This window comes from Solanum pennellii, chromosome 9 (assembly GCF_001406875.1).
Source record: "Solanum pennellii chromosome 9, SPENNV200".
Taxonomy (NCBI): Eukaryota; Viridiplantae; Streptophyta; class Magnoliopsida; order Solanales; family Solanaceae; genus Solanum; species Solanum pennellii.
In genome coordinates this window covers 37,236,217-37,262,142 of record NC_028645.1, presented here as the reverse complement: position 1 = coordinate 37,262,142, position 25,926 = coordinate 37,236,217, and the positions used below count along the sequence as shown (strand labels likewise).

Here is a 25,926-nt window from a genome sequence, read left to right as displayed (position 1 = left end):
GTTATCTGACTTTGAAGTCATCCTGGGTATGATATACTTCCTTGACTTTATGGCTAGCTGTGAGGTGTCACTCAAGGTTGAGTAATGGGCATAACTTTAAAGGAACTTCATAATCTCCAAAGTTCTCTGGGTATCGAAACCAAAAATATAATATTAATATGCTGGATCTTCAATACCACAACAAACAAAAAACCTGATGGAAAATGCAGCGGCATCAAATTTGATATCAATATGGTTCAACATGGCGCAATAATGAAAGTAGGCATTCAAAGTCGTTTTCAATTTCTTTAAATTTCAAACTTGATTAAATCTTGTCAAGGTCTTGGCTACCAAATTGAGAAAGTGAGGTTGCATTCTTGGGCCCTTTATCTCTGTAGAAGAGACGAAAATGTGGAAAAGCTTTCATGATGGCAAATAAACATCCAGTCTGGAAGATTTGAGAGAGAACATAGGTCATGAAGAGTGAGATTTTCACAAGAATATATGAATTGCTTTTGTGATGAATCTCCAAGGGCGATAAACATCCTGGTGACAACTCTGGAGCAAATTATCTCAATTCCTGCCTATAACAGATTTCGTTCACAATGTTTCAATTTTTGTTGAGGATTGCAAATATAAGGAGTTTTTTCTGATCTAAAGATATTTCGTCAACTTCACAGAGGTAATAAATGCTACACACTGGTCCAAAAGATTTAACAGGCAAGCAAATAGAAGTAACCAAAAATCAAAAGATACTAAGGAATAGTATAACTTACATATCTGTAGGAGCACCACCCATTTTAAATATTTCAGGTTCTCCCAATCAACATATATGGTGGAAATATGAGAAATTTTTGGTCACTAGCAGTGGTTTGAGCAGTAGACACTCCACACTGCTCAACAAGGTTTTAGAAATGAAAATAATTAACATAAAAGCAAAGTGAAGTAAGCAAAAGTAAAAAGCTTCTGAGGGAAAAGAATAACTTACATTTGTCAAAGCACCATCGTTTTAAACATTACAGGTGTTAACCATCGACAAATATGAAGGGAATACGAGCAATATTCTGCCAGTATTTCCCCCTTCTGAAATTCTAGTAGTGGTCTGAGCAATGGACAGCGGAAAATCCATAGTTCAGAGAGGGAAGAGGGGACCCCTTTTACAGGAAGGGATTGGAGATTAGGGCAATTTCTGATGGTCAGCTCAGAGAGGGAGGAGGGCAGTGCTGATTTAGTAAGTTATTGGAGATTGGGGCAATATGGTCAGCTTAGAGAGGGAGGAGGGCAATTCTGATTCAGAAAGTGATCGGAGATTACGGCAACACTTAATGGTCAGCTCAGAGGGCGGAGGGCAGTGCTGATTCGGAAAGTGATCAGAGATTATGGAAAGACTTGATGGTCAAATGAGAGAGGGAGAAGGGCAGTGCTAATTCGGGAAGTGATTGGAGATTACAGCAATTGCCTATGCGTAGACGTAGAAGCGAAGTGAGGTAACAAAGTCCTAGTGAATTGAGCTCATGATGGCCATATAAATATAGCACAGAAAGAGAGGAGGGAAGCAGCCATTCTTCCAGAAGTGAATGGATTTGAGGTAAAGAAGCAATCTATAGAAATTCAAGAGAGGTGAGGCTTTTGAGATCTTGGATGCTCAATGTTTTCAGATTGGATACCTCATGTCTTCGGATAGAGCAAGGTAACTCCCAATGTTCCATCTCTTTGTCACTGCCGTCATGATAGATCACTAATTCTAACTCTCTGAGATGAGGGAGTCTTTGTAAACACCACCCTTTTGGACATTCACCAGTTTCTTGCAATTAATGATCATAAGTTGTTGTAAATTGAAGGGCAATCCTTTTTGAGGAAAGCACTCTATCTCTGGAAAATTAGAAAGATGCAGTCCTTTAAGAGATGGAAGGAGTTCCTGCATATGATCTGGAAGCCACTTCAGCTTCTCACAGTAGTCAATACTCAATGACGTCATCGCAGATGAAAACACAACCGGAAGTTTTTCAAGATTCTTACAAATAGAAACTTTAAGTGGAAGTAAGAATAAAAAACCTAGTAATATTGTGGCAATTAGATACATTCAATTTGCGTGCTCTTGGGAGTAACTCAGGTGATATACCATCTATACAATCACATTCTTCAAGTCTCAAGTCCTCAACAAACATGTTATAAGAACTAATTGGCACCTCCAATTTCAATTTCAGGCATCGAGATATCTGTATTCTCTTCAAGGTACTGGGAAGTATGCTAAAATGTAAGGTGAAGAATCCTTACCCCAGAACAAGAACCAGGTTCTTGTAAGTTGCTTTTAAGTAAAGACACAAACACTTATTAAATTAAAAACCTTCCTCACTCAAGGAAGGAAAAACCTCGTTTTATTAATTCAACTATAAGATTTTATGATTACAACTCAATAATCAAAAAGCCTTACAACTACTACCTCTCTCGATTGACTACAATCGACTTCTACTCTCAAAATGTCAAACCCACCTTTTGTTACAACTCTCACAGAAACTCAACCCTACAAGAAGCCAAACCCACTCCTTGTACAACTCTCACAAAAACTCAACCCTACAAGAAGCCAAACCCACTCCTTGTACAACTCTCACAGAAACTCAACCCTACAAGAAGCCAAACCCACTCCTTGTACAATAACTCGTAACTTACAATCAAGAACGAAACAAGAAGATAGTCTTACACGTTTAAAACTTTCTCACTCAAGAACTTTTTAAACTTAGCAAACCTATTGATCTTGAAGACTTCTGCTCCATGAATAAATCTCACTTTTCTCTCTATGTGAAGTCGTGGAATTCTTCACCTGCATATGTCCTCTTTTTATACATATTCCTGCTGCCTTGAATCTTTATCAAATAAGGTAAGGAAATTGTATTTAAACAAGGATTACTTCTTTTGTACAATCCCTTTTATATACAACTTCCTTCCTTAATTATTAAAGTTTCCTTATTTGCATCAACTTGTATCTTTAATAATTAAGGTTTCCTTATTTGTATCAACTTGTATCTTTCGCATTAATTGGACCGTGTCAATATGCTGCATTTTCGTGACAATTTGTGTGATCTCTAGCTGCGATATTTTACTGCTTGTGGCTGCATCAATTTGTTTTACTTGCATTTCCTGTCTATCATCAAAACACCAATTTTATATGAACTTGTAGAATTAGGATTCTATCAAATTCCCCCTTTTTGATGAAGACAAACCTGTGTAATGCAACATATATGTGCAACATATATCTTCCCCCTTTTGACAAATCAAAAAGAGTCCAACAGCGGCTAAACAAAACCAAATATCATCCATAGCAACAATTGAAGCTCAGCCAGTGTAAAGCAGTTGTAGAACCAACTTGACTGAACCTGGTTCATATCTCCTTAGAACTTGGTTGGACAGAATTCAATCTAAAAAGATGAGCCCTAACTCAAGTATATTTTTCTGAAATGATTCTCTTCCCAGTGCCTTGGTGAAAATATCAGCAACTTGATCCTCAGTTTTATAGAACTTCATTACTATGTTTCCTTTTAAATATCTCAAGATTCTTTTGACAGCTTTTAGATGTGATACCTTGGGACAAGACTGAAACCGTGCACATAGACCAACACTGAACACTATATCAGGTCTACTGGCAGTAAGGTATAAGAGTGATCCAATCATACCTCTATATTTAGTGTCATTTACTGGTGAACCTGGTTCATCTTTATCAAGCTTTGTTGTTGTCCCAATAGGTGTGTCATTTGACTTAGCTTCATTCATATCATACTTCTTCAGTAATTCCTTGATGTACTTTTGTTGATGGATTGATGTTCCAACTGGAGTTTGCTTAATTTGGAGTTCCAAAAAGAAGTTTAACTCTCCCATCATACTCATCTCAAACTCACTATTCATTAATTGAGCAAATTCTACTCCCAGTAAGTCATTGGTTCCTCCAAATATGATATCATCTACATATACTTGGACTATGAACAGATCTTTACCTTGTTTTCGAAGGAACAGTGTATTATCAATTTTTCCTCTTGTATATCCATGTGTGAGAAGGAAAGTAGACAATCGATCATACCATGCTCTAGGTGCTTGTTTCTAAACACCCACCTAGTTCCTATTACCGTCCTGTTTTGAGGTTTTGGAACCAGGTTCCATACTCTGCTTCTTTCAAACTGGTTGAGTTCTCCTTGCATGGCACTAATCCAATCAGAGTCTAGTAGTGCTTCCTTTATATTTTTAGGCTCAATCAGGGATATATAGGCAGAGAATGCACACATGCTACGTAATTTGGATCTTGTAGAGATGCCTGAGTTAAGAGGAGTAAGAATGTATTGCAAAGGGTGAGAGCTTTGATGTTTCCAACTGTGAGTTTGAATACTTACTGGCCCTTGAGGTGCAGACGAACCAGTTTCATTAGTGGACTTATCTCCTATTTCAGGTGTTTTATGAGAGGGTATAGATTCTTCTTCCCATTTTTTTTTCTAATGGCTTGGAGCAGGTTCCCTCATTCTGTTCATCCTCTGAATTTCCCTCAACTTCACTTCTAGTTTCATTACCATAGGCAACGTTTCCTCCTTTGATGTTCTTGAGTGAGAGGAAGCTTCTTTTATCTCCAGTCATGTGTCTGGAACATGCACTATCCAAGTACCATTGTTGTTGCTTCCTCTTCACTGATCCCTGCAGTTTAATTTTGGGGATTAGATTTTGGTACCCAAATCTACTTTGATTTATGCTTAGAGAATGGATGGATAAGATTTCTTCTAGCCCATCTAGGAAGATATTTGACTGTAGGAATTTGTTTTTGCTCATTGGTTTTCTCATGATGAGGTTTTCTCAAAGATTTCAAATTTTTGTTATGAGCATTTTGTTTTCTTTGACAATCATGACTTTTATGCCCTACCAGCCCACAGTGCATGCATAGACAATCTATGTTGGGATTTTTTACTTGAGAGCTAGTTCTATCAAAACCTATCCCATGTCTCTCAGATGTGCGATTCTTGTGAATGTTGCCAAGAAATATGGAGGACCTGGTCCATCTCATTCCATTTTCAGCTTCAGTTCTAGTCACAAGAAGCTCTTTGGAGAGTGCTTCATTCCTCTTAGTTACCAAGTCTAGGTTTTTACCTAGTTCAGTATTTTTTGATAAAAGATGAAGATTTTGTTTTTCAAGATTCTTGTTTTCTTCTCTCAGTGATGCATAGTCTTCCATTATCAATTCCCTTTTTGAGTCTATGGTTTTATATGCATCAATTAGAGTGTAGAGTAAAGATTCTAGCTCCCTTTTTGTGTATGAGATTAGATTGTCTTGTATGTGATGAAGACTATCCTTTTCATTCATATCTTCTTCTTCTTTATCCTCTTCAGAATCTGATCCATCCATGAGTGCTAGTATTGTTTCTTGTGATCTGCAGGTTTCCTTTTCTTCCTTGGTTTCCACTGCTACAAGAGCAAGAAAGTCTTAACTATCTTCTTGTTCTAGAGCAAGAAAGGACTTGTTTTTTGTCTCATCACCCTCAGACTCTTCATCAGATGAATACCCCATTGCTGCAAAAGCCTTTTTCATTGAGATATCTGCCTCTTGAGTTGTCATTCTTCTGTTTGAGGGGACAAACTTATCTTTCTTGATGTCTTCGCCCTTCTCAAAGTTTGCCTTTTTCTGCTCTAAAGCCCAAAGTGGACAGAATTTAATGAAGCGATCCGGGCTCCCACACTTATGACAAACCTGGTCTTTAGTGTTTTCAGATGGTTTTTGAGAGGTTTTCTTTTGAAAGGCCTGCCCTCTCTTTAGCATTCTGGTGAACCTTTTGGTTATGAGGGCAATATTTTCATCTTCAAAATCATCTGATGTAGTAGCCTTTAGAACCAGGTTCCTTTCCTTTCTTTTTCCTCCAATTTCTTTTTCTTGGTTTTTCTTGAGTTCGTATGTGATGAGATTACCAATTAACTCATCCATGGCCAGTGAATCTAGGTCGCGGACTTCAGTGATAGCCTCGATATTGCTTTCCCAAGTTTCAGGAAGGACACTCAAGAGTTTCCTTACTGCCTTTCCGTTAGGAACTATCTCTCCTAAGGAGTACATCTCATTAATGATGGAGGTGAACCTGGTGTTCATGTCTTGAATAGTCTCTCCTTCTGCCATCCTGAACAGCTCATATTGCCTGTTCAAGTTATCANATTTTCTGTCTCATCACCCTCAGACTCTTCATCAGATGAGTTCCCTATTGCTGCAAAGGCCCTCTTCATTGAAATATCTGCCTCTTGAGTTGTCTGTTTGAGAGGACAAACTTATCCTTTTTTATTTCTTTGCCCTTCTCAAATTTTGCCTTTTTCTGCTCTAAGGCCCAAAGTGGACAGAATTTGATGAAGTGATCTGGGCTCCCACACTTATGACAAACCTGGTCTTTAGTGTTTTCAGATGGTTTTTGAGAGGTTTTCTTTTAAAAGGCCTGCCCTCTCTTTAGCATTCTGGTGAACCTTTTGGTTATGAGGGCAATATTTTCATCTTCAAAATCATCTGATGTAGTAGCCTTTAGAACCAGGTTCCTTTCCTTTCTTTTTCCTCCAATTTCCTTTTCTTGGTTTTTCTTGAGTTCGTATGTGATGAGATTACCAATTAACTCATCCATGGCCAGTGAGTCTAGGTCGCGGGCTTCAGTGATAGCCTCGACTTTGCTTTCCCAAGTTTCAGGAAGGACACTCAAGAGTTTCCTTACTGCCTTTCCATTAGGAACTATCTCTCATAAGGAGTATATCTCATTAATGATGGAAGTGAACCTGGTGTGCATGTCTTGAATAGTCTCTCCTTCTGCCATCCTGAACAGCACATATTGACTGTTCAAGTTATCAATTTTAGATTTCTTGACTTGCGTTGTTCCCTCATAAGCGGTTTGTAGTGTTTCCCATATGGCTTTGGCATCTTGACAAGACGAGATTCGATTGTATTCGTCTGGTCCTATGCCACAGATCAGAATTTTCTTGGCTTTGGCATTGTTTTGAATTGCAAGCTTGTCTTCAGCATTCCATTCTTTTCTTTCCTTTGGAATTTTGGTAATTCCATCAGTTGCGGTTTTCATAGGTATGGTTGGGCCATCTAGAATTACTCCCCATAAATCAGGGTTCTCGCCAATAAGATGGTCCATCATACGATTTTTCCACTATCCATAATATTTGCCATTGAACAGTGGTGGTCGTGTTTGTGAAGCTCCTTCTTGTGGGGTAGGTGGTGCTGCCATTGAGTCTTTTTCAAGGTGTGAATCTTTTATCGAAAAGACCTGCTCTGATACCAATTGAAGAATCCTTACCCCAGAACAAGAACCAGGTTCTTTTAAGTTGCTTTTAAGTAAAGACACAAACACGTATTAAGTTAAAAACCTTCCTTACTCAAGGAAGGAAAAACCTCGTTTTATTAATTCAACTATAAGATTTTGTGATTACAACTCAATAATCAAAAAGTCTTAACTCTACCACCTCTCTCGATTGACTCCAATCGAGCTCTCCAAAAGGCCAAACCCACCTTTTGTTACAATCCTCACAGAAACTCAACCCTACAAAGAGCCAAACCCACCCTTTGTACAATACGCTGTAAATACAATTAAGAACAAGACAAGAAGATAGTTCTACACGTTAAAACCTTCTCACTCAAGAACGTTTTAAACGTATCAAACCTATCGATCTTGAAGACTTCAGTTTGATGAATAATTCTCACTTTTCTCTCTATGTGAAGTCGTGGGATTCTTCNATATTGATCTTGAAGACTTCTGCTCCATGAATAAATCTCACTTTTCTCTCTATGTGAAGTCGTGGAATTCTTCACCTGCATATGTCCTCTTTTTATACATATTCCTGCTGCCTTGAATCCTTATCAAATAAGGTAAGGAAATTGTATTTAAACAAGGATTACTTCTTTTGTACAATCCCTTTTATATACAACTTCCTTCCTTAATTATTAAAGTTTCCTTATTTGCATCAACTTGTATCTTTAATAATTAAGGTTTCCTTATTTGTATCAACTTGTATCTTTCGCATTAATTGGACCGTGTCAATATGCTGCATTTTCGTGAAAATTTGTGCGATCTCTAGCTGCGATATTTTACTGCTTGTGGCTGCATCAATTTGTTTTACTTGCATTTCCTGTCTATCATCAAAACACCAATTTTATATCAACTTGTAAGAGAATTGCAACCAATAATAGATAATTCAACAATCTGTTTCATTCCCTCAATAATCCAACCTTAGGAGAACCAATAACTTGAAACCTTGAATGTTGGATGGGTGTCTCTAGACTGAGTTCAGGGCAATATATAATTGAAAGGTTCTTATTTGCTAGTACATGCCATTGCTTCCACTTGGGCATATTTGCAAATTCAAGCTTCTGAAGAGAGTAAAAAGGCTATTTGGAGGATGAACTGCCATAGAATTCTTCCGTGACCTTTGTAATTGATGCATCTCTCTAATGGAAAGGAATTTCTAAGAAGGGAGTTGTCCTAGTGCTGGCAAGGAATCACAGTCCCTGCATTTGCTAAGAGACAATTCAACTAGCTTAAGAAACGAATGATCAGCTAGCCAATTTGGAAATTTTGTCCCTCTATATCCGGTGATTTAGAGTTGTTTTATGTTTGTGTGTGGGCGTAGCTCATCAAGTATGTCTCTTTCAGTTTGTGAATTGTTGGCACTACTTTCACTCCACTTCATAGCTAATTTCTCAACATGATTCTTCTCCCTCGTCCTTGCCTTCAGAGAATCCTTTCGATCAACCACATTTTGCAACTCTAGAATAGATAGAGATCCATACAAGCTATGCAGTTCACCCAAATCTTCCATGCTCGATCCACCTTGAAGAAACTTAGCTCCCACTAGCACATGGAGGCTCTTCAACTTGCTCAGGTGTAGCGGCATCACCAAGAAAGATGTGTTGCTTCTGTCAAGATGATGCAAGTTGATCAACCTTTCCATCTGCAATTGGTATCTCCTCACGATGATCACAATGTGATAGGAGAAGTCTCTCCAAGTTATTCAATGCACAAATGGAATCCGACAACCTTTTAATCACTATCTGAGAAAGGTCCAAAAATCTGAGGAACTTTAATTTGATAAACAATGCATCCGACAACTCCACAGTCCCATAATTTGACAACGCTAATGCCCTTAGGGATGTCAGACTTGGAAATATGTTATACAACACCCTATTTCTAAATGAAGCACCATGTTGGAAACTGATTGGAAGCAATTTCTTCAGATGCTCCAATTTGTAGAGGGGTGTCAATTTCTCAAAGTCGATACTTTTCATTGAATATGATAAGTGTCGAGCTTTTTCCAACATATGAGACCATTGGCTTTCTTCCAATCTGATACAAAGTTTTGAAGATGCAATTTGGGTTAAATCATTGACAAGGTCATGCATTAAGAATTTCTCAATGTTCCCTTGAGAAGGATTTGGGACCCTTTCGAATAATGATCTTGAACTCAACTCGAGAAAGTATTGGCGGCCTGAATCTTTAATTATTTTATCTTCCTGCAGTATAATACCATTTGCAATCCACAGATGAATAACTTGTTTGGCAGCTCCCATATTTCACTTCTTAAAACACGTTTCCACCCCTCAATCTCTGATTTGGAGCGTAACATGCCAGCGAGCGTCTTCAGAGCTAAGGGTAGTCCTTTGCACTTGGCTGCAATTTGTTCTCCCACTTCAAGTTCTGGATGTCCCATAGGGTCCTTGTTTTCAACCGCATGTCGTTTAAATAAAGACCAAGAGACTTCAATAGACAAATTGTCCAAGCTTATTTGCTTAATTGCCATCATCAAGGCAACACTCTCTTTACGTATCGTCACAATGATCTTACTTCCTATATCTCCTTCTACAAAAAGATTTCTCAAGTCATCCCACTTGTTGTAGTTTTCATTCCACACATCATCCAAAACAAAAAGAAACTTCTTTCCCTTTAAGCTTTCCTTCAATTTGACTTGTAGCTGATCATTAGACTTCTAGTCAATCAGCCAATTTCTTGAAGTAACCCTTTTTTATTCTGAAAGCATCATATACCTCAGAAACACAAAACCAAGCTTTCAAATGAAAATGGTCCTTCACCTTCTCATCATTGTAAACTACTTTAGCAAGTGTTGTTTTACCCACGCCTCCCATTACAACAATAGAAACTACAGTAAACTTTTTCCCATTTGCATCTTCAGACAATAAACAGTCATCGACCAAAGAAGTTGAAGGTGTTCTAGTTTCTTGTTTAATTGAACGAAAATGCTCCTTTAAGCCAAGGAGACCAATTTGCTCTTGCAAATCCTTTAATGTTTCAATAGTGTCTTCCAACTTCTCCTTTATGTTAAGAAAGAAATCATCACTGAAGCACATGTTTAGGTCACTTACTTGTGCAAGATGTTTATGTTGACTTTGTACCTTAAGCCTCAAAGCTTCATAATTGATTTCTTCCATCAAGTTTTCTGGATAATCCACAGCAACTCTAAGCTCATCAAGCCACTGGCTCACAGATTGATTTGATGCATGCTTATTCTCTCCATTACATAGCACAGCTTGAAGACCAAGCAAAGTCATTCTCAGTTTCTTTACGATCCGAACATCATCCATATGCTTCTGAAACATCTTGACCAAATCACCCTTAAGAGCAAGCCTATCAAAGAGAACATTCAAAGCTGAAGACAGAAATGCACCTCCAACTACTAACCCAATATCCATTTTTGCAATCTGCAAAGCAAAACAAATATTTTACTTTTACCTGTTGAATGCTAAAGAGTAATTTGCAAACAAGAATGATAATTTTCTCTCTCTCTCTCTTGCTAGTTATCTTATATCTTTTCACCTAATAAAGAAGAGTCAATAATTGAAGCAAAACAGAAGATTATTATTTTTGCTCACCCCAACTTCACTTTAAAAATCAAATTCTCCCCTCCACTTCAAATAATCATCAAACTCTGTTCCTTTATTTTATGTATTATCCATTGTACCCTTATTATACCATTTGTATGTAATATTTCTTCTGTTTAAAAAATAATAATGTAATTTTTTTAATCTGTTTTAAAAAGAGTGATTCATTATTTTTTTTTAATTTTTTAATTTTAATTTTTTATGTGACATATTTAAGGCCACAAGATTAAAGGATATTTTGGTAGATCTGGCATAACTTTAATTTAGATTCACAAGATTAAAAAAATTATTTAACTGCATTCTAAATCAAACTAGTTCATTTTTTTTAAATGAAGAGAGTATCTTTTTATATTATATATATTTTATTTTTTAACCCATGTATGCATAATCCTATTTAAGTTATTAACATTATAAGTAGAGTAATATTTATATGAATTTGTCACAAAAATTAATATTATATTTATTATTGTTGTTTTAATATATTAGGCATTAAAAGTTTATGTGATGTTTTTGTCCTTCTCCACTCTGTGTTCCATTTGTTTCATATTACTTGACCGTTTTCCGATATAATGCCCCTAAAAAACTAATTAGAGGTGTATATACTAAACTAACATTATTAATAATGTTTTGAAACTTCAAATTTTACTACAACTATTAACCAGATATTTAATATTAAGAGTAGAAATAAAAAAAGTATTTAAAAATTGTTTTGCTTTTATTAATTGGACAATTAAATTAAAATAACTATTTTTAATATGAGGATAAAGTAAAATAAACCTCCGGAGAATTCTCTATTGTCTACATAAATAAACAAGTTCTAACTGACATTAATGCAAAACATAAATTATAATTTAAAATGATTTAATTTAAAAAGTACATGAAAATTAGACCTTAATTAAATTAATTATTTTTTATTTTTACATCAAAATATATTTGTATAGTTATTATTCTCTGTTATTTTTACCTTTGTAAATAAATATATGTGTTTTGATTATTATTCATAAAAATAAATATATTTTTTATTATGCTATTTACTTCATTATAAAGCATCATTAGCTCATATACTTGATTAATGTTTCTCACTTTACTTCTGTTCAAGAAAAAATGTTTGTGCTTTTGTGAAAAAATTGTTACATGAATTCAAAGAAAATCATAATTTAAAAAAAAAAGTAAAAAAGAGTTGATATTAAAAGGGTATAATAGGCATTTAAAATACTTTGTTGGAATAAAGAGGGGAGTTTAATGGCTGTTCAAAGTTGAGGGGAGGATTTTAATTTTTAAAACAAAGTTAGAGGGTGAAAATGATACTATTTTTTTTTGTTGGGGTTGGACGTTGGGGTGGGAGGTGTGCATCCATTGAATGAAAACATCATTTTTAGACCTTTCCAACTCTATTCTTTATTTTATTCTCTAAATATGGTGATTTCTATATTTAGAGAGAATCAACTCCAACCAAAATCTCTATTTTATTTTCTTAAAAATACTTCTTGTATCCATTTAGATGGACATTTTACTAAAAAAATTTATCTCATATTACTTAATCACTTACTAAAGTAGGATAGTATTAATTAAAAAAATTTTATTTTACCCTTACTATGGCCTTGGAGTTTTAAACAACTTTGACGATCCAATACTTTCTTTTTTCAAAAGTCTAATTAATTAATATGAACAAAGGGCAAAGTAGTAAAGTTGATCAATTTATTAATGATTTTTTAATTATCGTGTAAAATGAAAAGTGTCCATCTAATATGAGACAACAAGGGTAATTTTCTTCTCTTTCTTTAATATTATACTTCTATTCAACCCGTGTGTTGCACGTATATTTTCAAATGCCATGATTTTTAAATTAAATAATTTATAAATTTATTATTCATTTTTAATTTTCTTAAAAAAAAAATTTTTAGTAATACATTATTACTATGTATATGATCATATTTAACTTAATGTTTTAGTACACAAATATTTATTGTAATATTATTCTAATTGTTATAATAAACTACGTTTTTAATTTACAATATATTTAAGTTGAACTATTAATAAAGCTATATTTTAAAAGAGATAAATTAACTTATCACATTGTCACACCCCAAACTAGGGGAGCCGCAACTAGCACCAGATACCTTATTCGGCAGAGATAGACATTGAAATATAATAGAAAGAGAATAGCGGGACCCAACAAAGCCATCACAATTAACTACTGAAACAAAATAACTGGATCGATAAGGTCACAACAACATTACATAACTAAAGAACTGGCAAGACCACTGATAAAGAACTAGCAAGCAGACAAGGTTGCAACTAAAATAATATATACAATAATTCAATAAGGTTATTAATAGAAGAGGCGACGACCCACAAGATATGTTAACAAGTCTCTAAAATACTGCAACTCAACTGATTGGTAAAAGGCCACAACTATACCAATAATTATACATAAAACTCAAGCACGTAAAACCTACCGACAACCAATCACTCTAGGAAGATCGGATTTTACCACTCCTCATATGAATTAACATATGTTTCTTTTGCAAAAGACAATCAAGACCTCTTTTTCAACATGTAGCACGAATAGTGTCCCAGGCAATGGGACATCACTACAAATTAAAATCTACGTTTATGAAAGGCAAAACGTAAAATAATAAATAGTTACAGTAAAAAGGTAATAGATATACCACCTAAAATTGAAACTCTTATAGCACTTATGACTAACATTTGACCACATAGTAATCAAATATGCATGGTATGCTCGATGTAAGATCCCGAAAATGACATAGGTGAACTAGAGCCTAACATTGTGGTCATGATGGTCTAAGGTACTAAATAGGTCTATAATGTTGTATTGAGGAAGTAGCTAAGAGATTAGGTGCATTGGAAGTCAAACGTCAAGGGACGACCAAAACGTTCGACGACTAAGTCACCTAACTGCATCATATGTGGTTCTATGTGTTTATGTGTGATTAATGAGGTTATATGTTCCTTAAATGAGTTAATATGATGTATATCGGCAGTGTTCAAGTTTTGAGAAGTTTGGAGGTCAAACGTCCAAGGACGACCATGACGTTCGGAGATGTGCCTTGAAATGACCTTGTGTGTCAAAGCATTTTTCGTTGAGTTTTACGTGTTCGTATTGGTTAAAATATATTTAATAGGTCATAAACTCATATACGAGCATGTTTGGGTTGGAAACGTCCGGGCAAATATCACCAAGGACCATCCAAGGGTTCTTGTGGAAGGACCCATGTTGGTGGCTAAGACTGTTCAAGGCAGTCCCACCTACGGATGACAAATGACGGACAGTGGCCTTGTCGATGCCCCGTAGGTTGTGGGCGTCATCTGGTACTTAGCCTGGGGAGCAAAACTCCAGTTTCTAGTCTCTGAACCCATCGACGGAGGACAGGACGGTCCGTGTGTGTACTAAGATCCCGTCGATGGGCAACTGTCGTCTGAGGGTTAGTCATGGGGAAGGAGGAAGCCTTACACAAGTATCAGTCCCAGACCACGGACAAGCAGGACGGTCCTTTGGTCAAGGGACGGACTGTCGATGGGCAATCGTCGATCGGTCTGGTTACCTGCGCAGGTTCACTGCCAAGTGAGGGGTGAACTTCTAATTTCACCCCACTTCCAAATAAGTATTTTGGAGGTTCCTAAGGGGTCTTTTGGGTATTTTGAAGATGTTTTTAAGTCTTTAACACTTAGAAGATTTCATTCTTCAAAATTAAAACCCCAAAATCCCTTAGAAATTCCCTAAGACTCCATTAAAGCTAAAACTCAAGGAAGAGCTTGGATTGATGATTTGAGTGAAGATTCTTCATCAAATTGGAGGATTAGCATTCTTATGGTATGTTTTTTGATCCTCGAAACTCGTTTCATCAAGGAGCCCAACTTTCAAAGATGTTTTCTAAAGTTTTCAAAAGATAAATTGACCTATTTCATGATCTACCATCGGTTCTTGCGTTAATGGTTTTTAATCATTGTTTAGTGATTGAATGTGGTTATTAAGATGATTTTAACTTAATTAACCTATGAACCCGTGTAATTGATGAACCCTAGTTTTTGACTAATTTATGGGTTACTTGATATTGGTCTAATGTTTATGAATTAATTTGTAGTTTCTTATGGGCTTTCTAATGATATAAGAATTGTATTCAATTGATATCTAATTTGTCTTAGACTGTTGGATCAATAATGAATTAACCTAGTTTCATCTACTTTTATGATTTATGTATTGAATTGATGTCCGTGGTCATGGGTAAGGGCATTATGATATTGAATTGGATGATTTGTCATTGGATTGAAGTGTTGAGGATGAAGTGGTAGTACGCTGCCCTATTTCCTTTTATTTAATGTTATTTAGACTTCAATTATGTTGTGATTGGTTTGGTCCACTTATGGTGGCGGTGTTATGTGAATTGATGCGGCCTTGTCGGCGTTATTTTAAGTATATTGATTATCATGGCCTTGTCGGCACTATTTGAAGTAATGTGTCGAAATGAGTAGTTGATTATGTGATGTATGATCATATCTAAATATATGTGAAATATGTGTTATTCTATTGATGCTATTTAGATAATCATATTATGCTATGACAATGTGTTAAGTGTGTAGTCTTAGAGTTGATACATGGTTGTTCCTAACTTGTCTATATGAGTTTATAATAGTTATGTTGATGATGTTAAAGTAGTGAATAGGTTGACATAGTGTTAAAAGTGTCATTTCTAAGTGTTTAAAGAATGTATGTTATATGTGCTAAAGTGAAGTATGTGGTGTCTTGTTTCGGTAGATTTGTATCCCTTACTTGATGCATATATGAATATGAGTATGTGATGTCTTGACCTAGGAACTTAAAGAGTCTTAAACTTGAATGAATGAATGTTATACGATACCTTGAATGATGATAAGAGGGTCCTTTATGTGAAACCTTGAACCTAGTGGTAAGGTTATGAAACATGAAGTCGAAAGTCATAATGGTATCCTTCATGTAATGAATGATGGACATAAGGTTGATTGGATTGAATGGCATCATATCAATCCTTTGGAAAGTCATGATGAGCTTCTTGTTGCCATAGTGAGGTAGCCCTAGTGTACCTTTCTTTGGTAGGGTAAATCTAATTGGGTTATGAACTTGATATGGAACCCTTTTGTATGAACCTTAGTGTGACTTAATCTATGAGAACGAAGGCTAGCACCGAGTGAGTATGACAAGAAAAGTAGTTCTAGTTAAAGTATGAGTCTAGAATACAAAGAAGCCCTTCATATTCCTTAACCATGTGCCTACATGAGATGTGTCCAAGTTCTACCACAGGCAAGTAGATCAACCTCATCGGAGTAGGATAGAACTCCGGATTCCATGTTTTGCTACCATGGTCTATGTCGATTATTTCCTATTCTCATCATATAGTATACATATTAACATTAGAGAAGTTCTATGAGGTTTAGGTGGTGGTATGAGAGGCTATCTAGACATTGCATAATAGGCTTTGAAGGTGTTAGTAAGAGTCCCCATGTCTTCTCCAATACCATTATTTGAATGTCCTTTATGTGATGAAAGTTTCTTAATGAACTAATGACTTATGTTAAGAAAGGATGTAAATTATGAGTACCTAATCTAAGTGGCCTAAGAATTCCTTATTTAAAGTGTGAAGTGGGCATAAATGATGATCTCTTCATGTCTTATCTATGGAAGTCTTGAGAATGACTCTAGTTAGGGAAGTTGGTTGTTAGGTTTGACATGATCTAAACTTAGGAAGTCTTAAGGATTATTTAGGTTTCCTTGAAGAGGGTGTATGACGGTTCTCTTCTAGGAGTACTTAAGTAAGTCTTTTGATAGCCTTGGTAGGGGAGATTGCTATATGTTGTATGTCTTGTATGTTTATGCAATGTAAGTGTGTATGTGCCTCATTATGTGTAATCTTGAGGATCGATTAGGCACATTTAGAGAGGGTATTTCTCTCTTTGTGTGACTTGTGTGAATCTTAGGATGGCTTTAGGGGAAGACTACATTCTAGGAAGTGTTAAAAAAGTAAGACAAAGTACTTCACTGTTACAGTGAAGCAATTCACTGTATAGTGAATATAGGTCACCGTAATGTACCTATTTAAAATGTGTTAAATTCTCTAAATGTTTCGTTATGTGTTTATAAGTTGATAAATGTTGTTCTTTTGTTGATATTACGATATTTAAATGAAACGATGTATATTTCCAATAAATGTCTATTTTTCATGATTTTTATGCATTAAGTCATACTTAGTACTTGTGGTTGTACTAATTTCATGCTTTTATCTATCTATATAGTTCTTGGTAGGTGTGGAGCATTTGGGAAGAAGAATTGGATTTAAAAGATTCTTCAAGTGAAGTTGAAGTATGTCCTCATTTTACATGAGGGCATATATGTATTTTATGTTTCTTTTATGAAGTGTTGTATAGAACATATGGTACTATGTTTTGTATTTCGTATGGGTCGTGTCCCAAGTACTGTTGTGTCTTAAGATGATGAGATTGAGACTTAGTATTTCCTATTAATTTTATATGAAAGAGTTTTTAAATACTATGATGTTGTTTTGTGAAAAGTTTTAATTTCACACTACTTTTCATTATGTATATGCGATGAATCATATGAAGGGATTGTATGAGACCTCTGAGAGGTCGAGTACGCGTGTCACAATCTACGATTGTGACTTAACTTCTAGGGTGTGGTCTCGGGATGTGACAAGCTTGTCAGAGCATAGGTTGGTGAAAGTAGTCTTAGGAATAAAAAAGTCTCATCAAGTCACGTCTAGTAGGGTCTTGACCATCGGTGTGAGTCGTGACACATCTATGGGCGAGAGTCTATAGGACGAGAGAGTTTTCCTTCTTTTCTACTCCTATGTCGTGCGGTAGAGTAAATGTTATGAGTATCCTTCTTAATGTGTTTCCTTGTGTTACTAGGAGATGAATACTAGAAGGATGGACGCTAGAAGGTTGGAAAATGGAAGGGTGAATAAAGAAGCTCCTCCTCAAGTTGAGCAAGTTAAGAAAGTTAAGCAAGTTATTCAAGATGGGCAAGGTGTATAAGGTTCTCAAGTTACTCCTCAAGGTGATAATGCTCCTAATGTGGAAGCAGGTAATGAGGTTCTGGAGATGTATAATAGGGAGGTTAGAGATGCTTTGATTGCTATAGCCCAAGCCGTGACTACTCAAATAAATTTGAGTATGGTGCCTAGGGTGAATGTTGTGGAGAGCACTATGACCTCTAGTTTGAGAGACTTTGTGAGGTTGAATCCTCCAATCTTTCTTGTCTCTAAGGTAGATGAAGATCCCCAAGAGTTCCTTGATGGTGTGTACAAGGTATTGAGTGCTATGGGGGTTACATCTAGGGAGAAGGCCGAGTTGGCTTCGTATCAATTGAGGTATGTGTGTCAAATTTGGTACACTCAATGGAAGGATAATACGCTAGTGGAGTCGGATCCTATTGGGTGGGAAGAATTTAAGGAAGCTTTTCTTGGTAAGTACTTTCCCCGTGAGAGGAAGGAGGTAAAAGTAGAGGAGTTTATCAATCTCAAACAAGGAAATATGAGTGTTGAGGTGTACTCTTTAAAATTCTCAACTTTGTCTAATATGCACCATCCGTAGTCTCTAATCCAAGGGATGAAATTAGTTGGTTTGTGACCGGGGTCACTGACTTAGTGAGGGAAGAATGTCGTACGGTTATGCTACATGATAATATGACCTTAGCTAGACTCATGGTGTATGCACAATCAATTGAAGAGTGTAAACTTAGAAGGATGTCAAGAAACCTGAAAAGGAGTGGTGCTAGTGATAAAGTGCAACCTAGGTTCAAAAGAGGGTTCAAACTCAAGACGGACCTAGTGCTCTAAGGTAAAGTTTGAGTAAGAAGGTGGTTCTCAAAATGGCAAGCCTACATGTGCCACTTGTGGTAAGAAACATTATGGTGAGTGTCTACTAGGTACCGATATTTTCTTTGGATGTGGAAAAGAGGGACACAAGGCGAGAGATTGTCCTAACATTGCTTCTAGAGGAAAAGAGGGTAAGAAAGTTGATACTAGTGTTCCAAAAGATGATGCTCCAACAAAGAGGCATTTTTATGCACTCCGGACTAGAGGAGAGAAGCCAGATGAGAGTGATGATGATGTTGGTAAGTCCTTGCCTCTCTCTTGTTGTGATATGGGTTCCTTCTATGTGGGGGAGTATGGCTAGATAGATGTGCTAGTTTGTTGCATTGGCATGGTGTTTAGGACTTTGGTTGAAATTGAATTTCATTAACTTCTTCCATTCTGTGTTTTATTAATCCATGATCATCTTGTAAAAGGTGTTTATATGATGTTACTTTGCATATTAGCATGTCTATATCATGAATTGCCTAAAATTTGCATTTTTGAAAAAAATTGCCAAAATCAGTGTAGCTTGGAAAACTGCTCACTGTTAAAATTTGCAAAATTTGACTAATCGATTGTCTGGTCTCAAATTTTTGTAGTATGGTTATAACTGATATGTATGAGTATAATAATGAATATAAAATAAGTTCTTGCTATTTGGAATGACGAATGTGAATTTTGTACCATAATGAGTTATAGAATTGTATTCTAGTTTCTTGTTGTATTGTGAATCTCTTGACTATGTGAAATTGATGTTTTCTCCTTGATTGTGAGTTATATGGTTTGATTATGTGCTGCTAGTTTATTCTCTATTCTTGCAAGTATTTACAGAGTAGCAAGTGTCATTCGAGGAGAAATATTGTTCAAGTGGGGGAGAATGTAAGATCCCAAAACTGACATAGGTGAACTAGAAACTAACAATGTGGTCATGATGGTATAAGGTCCTAAATATGTCTATAATGTTTTATTGAGGCAGTATCTAAGAAAATAGGTGCATTGGAAGTCAAAAATCAAGGGATGACCAAGACGTTCGACGACTGAGTCACCTATGTGCCTCATATGTGGTTCTATGTGTTTATGTGTGATGCATGAGGTTATATGGTCCTTTAATGAGTTAATATGATGTATATAGTCAGTGTGTCAAGTTTCGAGTAGTTTGGAGGTCAAACATCGAAGGACGTCCATGATGTTCGAAAGATGTGCCTTGAAATGACCTTGTGTGTCTAATCATGTTTCGTTGAGTTTTACGTGTTCATTTTTGGTGAAATTCCTGTGAGATGTACTAAACTCATAAACGAGCATGTTTGGATTTGAAACGTCCGGGAGAACATCCCCAAGGACCATCCAAGGGTCCTTGAGGAAGGACCCATGTTGGTGGCCAAGACTGCCCAAGGCAGTCCAACCTACGGATGGAAAATGACGGCTAGTGGCCTGGTCGACGCCCCGTAGGTGGTTGGCGACGTCTTGTACTTATCTAGGGGAGCAAAACTCCTAGTTTCAAGTCTCTGAACCCATTGACGGATGATAGGACGGTTCGTATGTGGACTGACGTCCCGTCAATGGGCAACTGTCGTTTGGGAGTTGATCGTGGGGAAGGAGAAAGCCTTAGACAAGTCTGAGTCCCAGACCATGGACCAGAGGACGGTCCATTGGTCAAGGGACGGACCGTCAATGGGCAATCGTCAATGGGTCTTGTTTCCCGCAGGTTCACTGCCAAGTGAGGGGTGAACTTGTAATTTCACCCCACTTCCAAAAAAGGAGTTTGGCAATTCCTAAGAGGTCTTTTGGGTATCTTAAAGGTGTTTATAAGTATTTAACACTTACAAGATTTCATTCTTCAAAATCAAAACCCCAAAATCCTTTAGTAATTCCCTAAGACTCCATTAAAGCTAAAACTCAAGGAAAAGCTTGGAATTGGTGATTTGAGTGAGATTCTTCATCAAATTGGAGGATTTGAATTTTTGAGGTATGATTTTTGATCCTTGAAACTCGTTTCATCAAGGAGCCCAACTTTCAAAGATGTTTTCTAAAGTTTTCAAAAGATGAATTGACCTATTTCATAATCTATCAAGGGTTCTTGCATTAATGGTTTTTAATCATTGTTTAGTGATTGAATTGTGGTTATTATGATGATTTTAACTTAATTAACCTATGAACCCATGTAATTGATGAACCCTAGTTTTTGACTAATTTATGGGTAACTTGATGTTGGTCTAATGTTTATGAATTAATGTGTAGTTTCTTATGAACTTTCTAATGATATAAGAAGTATTCAATTGATATCTAATTGGTCTTACATTGTTGAATATATAATGAATTAACCTAGTTTCTTCTAGTTTTATAATTTATGTATTGAATTGATGTTCATGGCTATGGGTAAGGGCCTTATGATATTGAATTTGATAATTTGGCATTGGATTGAAGTGTTGAGGATGAAATGGTGGTACGCTCCCCTATTTCCTTTTATATAATGTTACTTAGACTTCGATTATCTTGTGAATTATTTGGTCCACTTAGGGTGGCAGTGTTATGTGAATTGATGTGGCCTTGTCGGCGTTATTTTAAGTAAATTGATGATCATCGCCTTGTGGGCACTATTTGAAGTAATGTGTTGAAATGTGTAGTTGATTATGTGAAGTATGATCATATCTAACTATATGTGAAAGTATGTGTTATTCTATTGATGCTATTCAGGTAATCATGTTATTCTATGACTATGTGTTAAGTGTGTAGTCTTAGAGTTGATACATGGTTGTTCCTAACTTGGATATATGAGTTTATATTGATTATCTTGATTATTTAAAGTAGTGAATAGGTTGACATAATGTTATAAGGGTCATTCCTACGTGTTTAAAAAATGTATAATATATGTGCTAAAGTGAAGTATGATGTGTCTTGTTTAGGTAGACTTGTGTCCCTTACTTGATGCATGTATGAATATGAGTATGTGATGTCTTGAATTAGGATCCTAAAGAGGCTTAGACTTGAATGAATGAATGTTAGGTGAGACCTTGAATGATGATAAGAGGGTCCTTTATGAAAACCTTAATGATGATAAGAGGGTCCTTTATGTAAAACTTTGAACCTAGTGGTAAGGTTATGAAACTTGAAGTCGAAATTCGTAATGGTATCCTTCATGTAATGAATGATGGACTTAAGGTTGATTGGTTGGAATGACATCATATCAATCCTTAGCAAATTCATTATAAGATCCTTGTCACCATAGTGAGGTAGCCCTAATGGACCTTTCTTTGGTAGGGTAAATGTAATTGGGTTATGAACTTGATATGGAACCCTTTATGAAACTTAGTGTGACTTAACCTATGAGAAAGAAGGATAGCACCGAGTGAGTATGTCAAGGGAAGTACTTCTAGTTAAAGTATGAGGCTAGAATACAAATAAGTCTCTCATATTCCTTAACCATGTGCCTACATGGGATGTGTCCAAGTTCTACCACTGGCAAGTAGAACAACCTCATCGAAGTAGGATAGAATTCCGTATTCCATTTTTCGCTACCATGGTCTATGTCGGTAACTGCCTATTCTCATCATATGGTATAAATATTAGCATTAGAGAAGTTCTATGAGGTTTAGGTGATGGTATGAGAGGCTATCTAGACATTGCACAATAGGCTTTGAATGTGTTAGTAAGAGTCCCTAGGTCTTCTCCAAGACCATTATTTAAATGTCCTTTATGTGATGAATGTTTCTTAATGAACTAATGAACTAATGACTTATGTTAAGAGAGGATGTAAATGATGAGTATCTAATCTAAAGTGGCTTAAGGATTCCTTAGTTAAAGTGTGAAGAGGGCATAAAGGATGCTCTTTTCATGTCTTATCTATGGAAGTCTTGAGAATGACTCTAGTTAGGGAAGTTGGTTGTTATGTTTGACATGATCTAAACTTAGGAAGTCTTAAACATTATTTAGGTAGCCTTGAAGAGGGTGTATGGGCGTTCTCTTCTAGGAGTACTTAAGTAAGTCTTTTATAGCCTTGGTAGGGGAGATTGTCATCTGTTGTATGTCTTGTATGTTGATGTAATGTAAGTGTGTATGTGCCTCATTATGAGTAATCTTGAGGATCAATTAGGCACATTTTGAGAGGGTGTATGAGCAGTCTCTCTTTGTGTGACTTGAGTGAATCTTAGATTGCTTTAGTGAGAAGACAACATGCTAGGAAGTGTTAAAAAATTAAGACAAAGTACTTCACTGTAATGTTACAGTGAGGCAATTCACTGTACAGTGAATATAGGTAATTGTAATGTACCTCTTTAAAATGTGTTAAATTGTCTAAATGTTTCTTTATGTGTTATAAGTTGATAAATGTTGTTCGTATGATGATATTACGAAATTTAAATGAAAAGATGCATATTTCTAATAAATGTCCGTTTTCATTATTTTTATGCATTAAGCCCTACTTAGTACATGTGATTGTACAAATTCCATGCTTTTATCTATCTGTCTATATAGTTCTTGGTAGGTGAGGAGCATTTGGGAAGAAGACTTTAATTTAGAAGATCGTTCAAGTGAAGTTGAAGTACGTCCTGATTTGACTCGAGGGCATATATGTCTTTTATGTTTCATTGATGAAGTATTGTAATAGACTATATGGTACTATGTTTTGTATTTCGTATGGCCGTGTAGATGATGAGATTGAAGCTTAGTATTTCCTATTACTTTTATATGAAAGAGTTTTTAAAGACTATAATGTTGTTTTGTGAAAATTTTTAATTCCGCAGTACTTTTCATTATGTATATGCGATCAATGATATGAAGGACTTTTATGAGACCACCAAGAGGACGAGTACGCGTGTCAAAATCCGATATTGTTCCCTAACTTTTAGGGTGTGGTCTCGGGATGTGACACTCGAGTAATAGCATGTCATGAATACATATATATAAATGAAAATGCATTGCATACCAATCAAATGCTAGGACTGGTGGTTCCTTTCGGAAGATCTAACCAACATCATATTCATCAACTTGGGGCCGTCTCTATCTCATATGTATAAATATAGGCAATAGGTCTCATACCTCCTGATTATAGCTCAGGAGTACAACGCATAACATGTCATGTCATGGATTTTCAAAGCATATATTATAATGTTGTCAATCTTGGCCCATTGATTCTCGTGTTCTCATAATCTAGTATCACTTTCGTATAACATGTAAATGTTTCGTGAAATCTCAAATGCTTGGAGAATAAATCGAAACACTTAAATCGAGTTTATAAAGGTAACTTAAACTTGAAGATGATTACAAGTATCTTAAGGTGCTAAAAAGATATCCTAATGACTTTACTAAACTTTAACAATCATTTAGGTCTACAACTGATAATAAACTTGAAGATCTTGACTCAACTTTAACTTAGAAAAATATTCACTTAGGCACTCAAAAGGAGACTAACTAGGCATGACTTGATTTATGAACGACTCCAATATGGTAATAGTACAACCCTTTTCAGAGAAATGGTTGCTTGACAAGTATATCATCAAAAAAATATACTATATTAGGTGTTAATCATTTTCAAATAACATTTTTGTAAATGATTTTGACGAGAAAGAGTAGTGGCTTAATAACCCCTCTTAGATGCAACATAATATACTTCAACATTTTAGCCTCACACTTAAGACAACAGCTCAATAATAGACGCAATGAATAACAAACTCGATGAAAAATAACTTTAGCCATCAACATATTACACAATAATACAAGTGTTATAACGACACATTACAATCAAGAAACTGTTAGGTTGTGGAGCCTGATTAATATATATAACTGTTTAGGCTGTACTATTTATTCTCCATTTATTCTCTGTAACCAAAATACTCTGATTTATTAATTATATATACCCCACCGCCGTGGAAGTTTACTCACGGGGTGTTACCACGAAATATTGGTTTCTCTCTTTCTCTCTCTAGATCTCTCATCTTTTTCTCTCTAAAGTTCTTGTATTCTTTATTCATCAAGTGTGTGTGTATGGATTCGATCCTAACAACTGGTGTCAGAGCTAAGGAGATTCAACACGATCACTGAAGATGGATAGTTCAAAGCTTGGAATCGAGAAGTTTGATGGATCCGATTTAAGTTTCTAGAAGATGCAGATCGAAGATTATTTGTACCAGAAAGATCTTCACGAACCGGTGACCGGGGTAAAGCCGGAATCCATGACGGAGGAGAAGTTGAAGCTCAAGGATCGCTAGGCTCTAGGGTTAATCTGGTTGACTTTGTCAAGAAACGCGGCGTTTAACATCGTGAAGGAGAAGACTACGTCCGGTCTGTTGAAGGCACTGTCAAACATGTTTGAAAAACCATCGGCGATGAACAAGGTATATTTGATGCTTAGACTGTTCAATTTACAGATGTCTGAGAATGGATCCATTTTTGATCATATAAACGAGTTCAATATGATTGTGAGTCAACTCAATTTTGTGGATATTAATTTCGACTATGAAATTAAGGCGTTGATTTTGATGTCATCTCTGCCTGAGTCTTGAGATACTGTTGTTGCTGCGATTAGCAGTTCCCGTGGATCTGAGAAACTGAAGTTTGATGAAATCTGTGATGTTGTTCTTAGCGAAAGTATTTGCAAACGAGAAGTGGGAGATTCATCGGGCAGTTCTCTCAGCGTTGACCGAAGGGGGAGAAGTAAGACGAATGGCCAAAATTAACATGGTCGATCAAAATCAAAAAATCGAGGAAAATCCCTGAATAGATCAAACGTCACTTGTTTGAACTATGGAGAAAAAGGGCACTTTCGAACGAGCTGTACAAAGCCAAAGAAGAAACAGAATCAGAAATTTGGAGATGACAATGATTCTGTAAATTCAGCAAAGGACATTGGGGATGCTCTAATCCTTAGTGTGAACAGCCCGGTTGAATCATGGATTTTGGATTCTGGTGCATCTTTCCATTCGTCTCCAAGCAAGGAGTTGTTCCAAAATTTCAAATCTGGAAATTTTGGAAAGGTATATCTTGCTGACAATAAAGCCTTAGAGATTGAAGGAAAGGGGAATGTTTGCATAAAGAACACCTTTGGGAAACCAGTGGACATTGGAGGATGTCAGATATATTCCTGGGCTCAAGAAAAATCTGATCTATGGTGGTCAGTTGGATAGCACGGGATATGCAGCAGAGTTTGGAAAAGGTTCGTGGAAGATTGTGAAAGGTGCTATGGTAGTAGCT

The 25,926-nt window shown here is 36.1% G+C and overlaps 1 pseudogene; it reads right to left on the bottom strand.

Annotated features, from left to right (window-relative positions):
• Positions 1–1,004: 1,004 nt before the first annotated feature.
• LOC107030126 lies at positions 1,005–10,681 on the bottom strand (annotated as a pseudogene).
• Between the last annotated feature and the right edge of the window lie 15,245 nt (positions 10,682–25,926).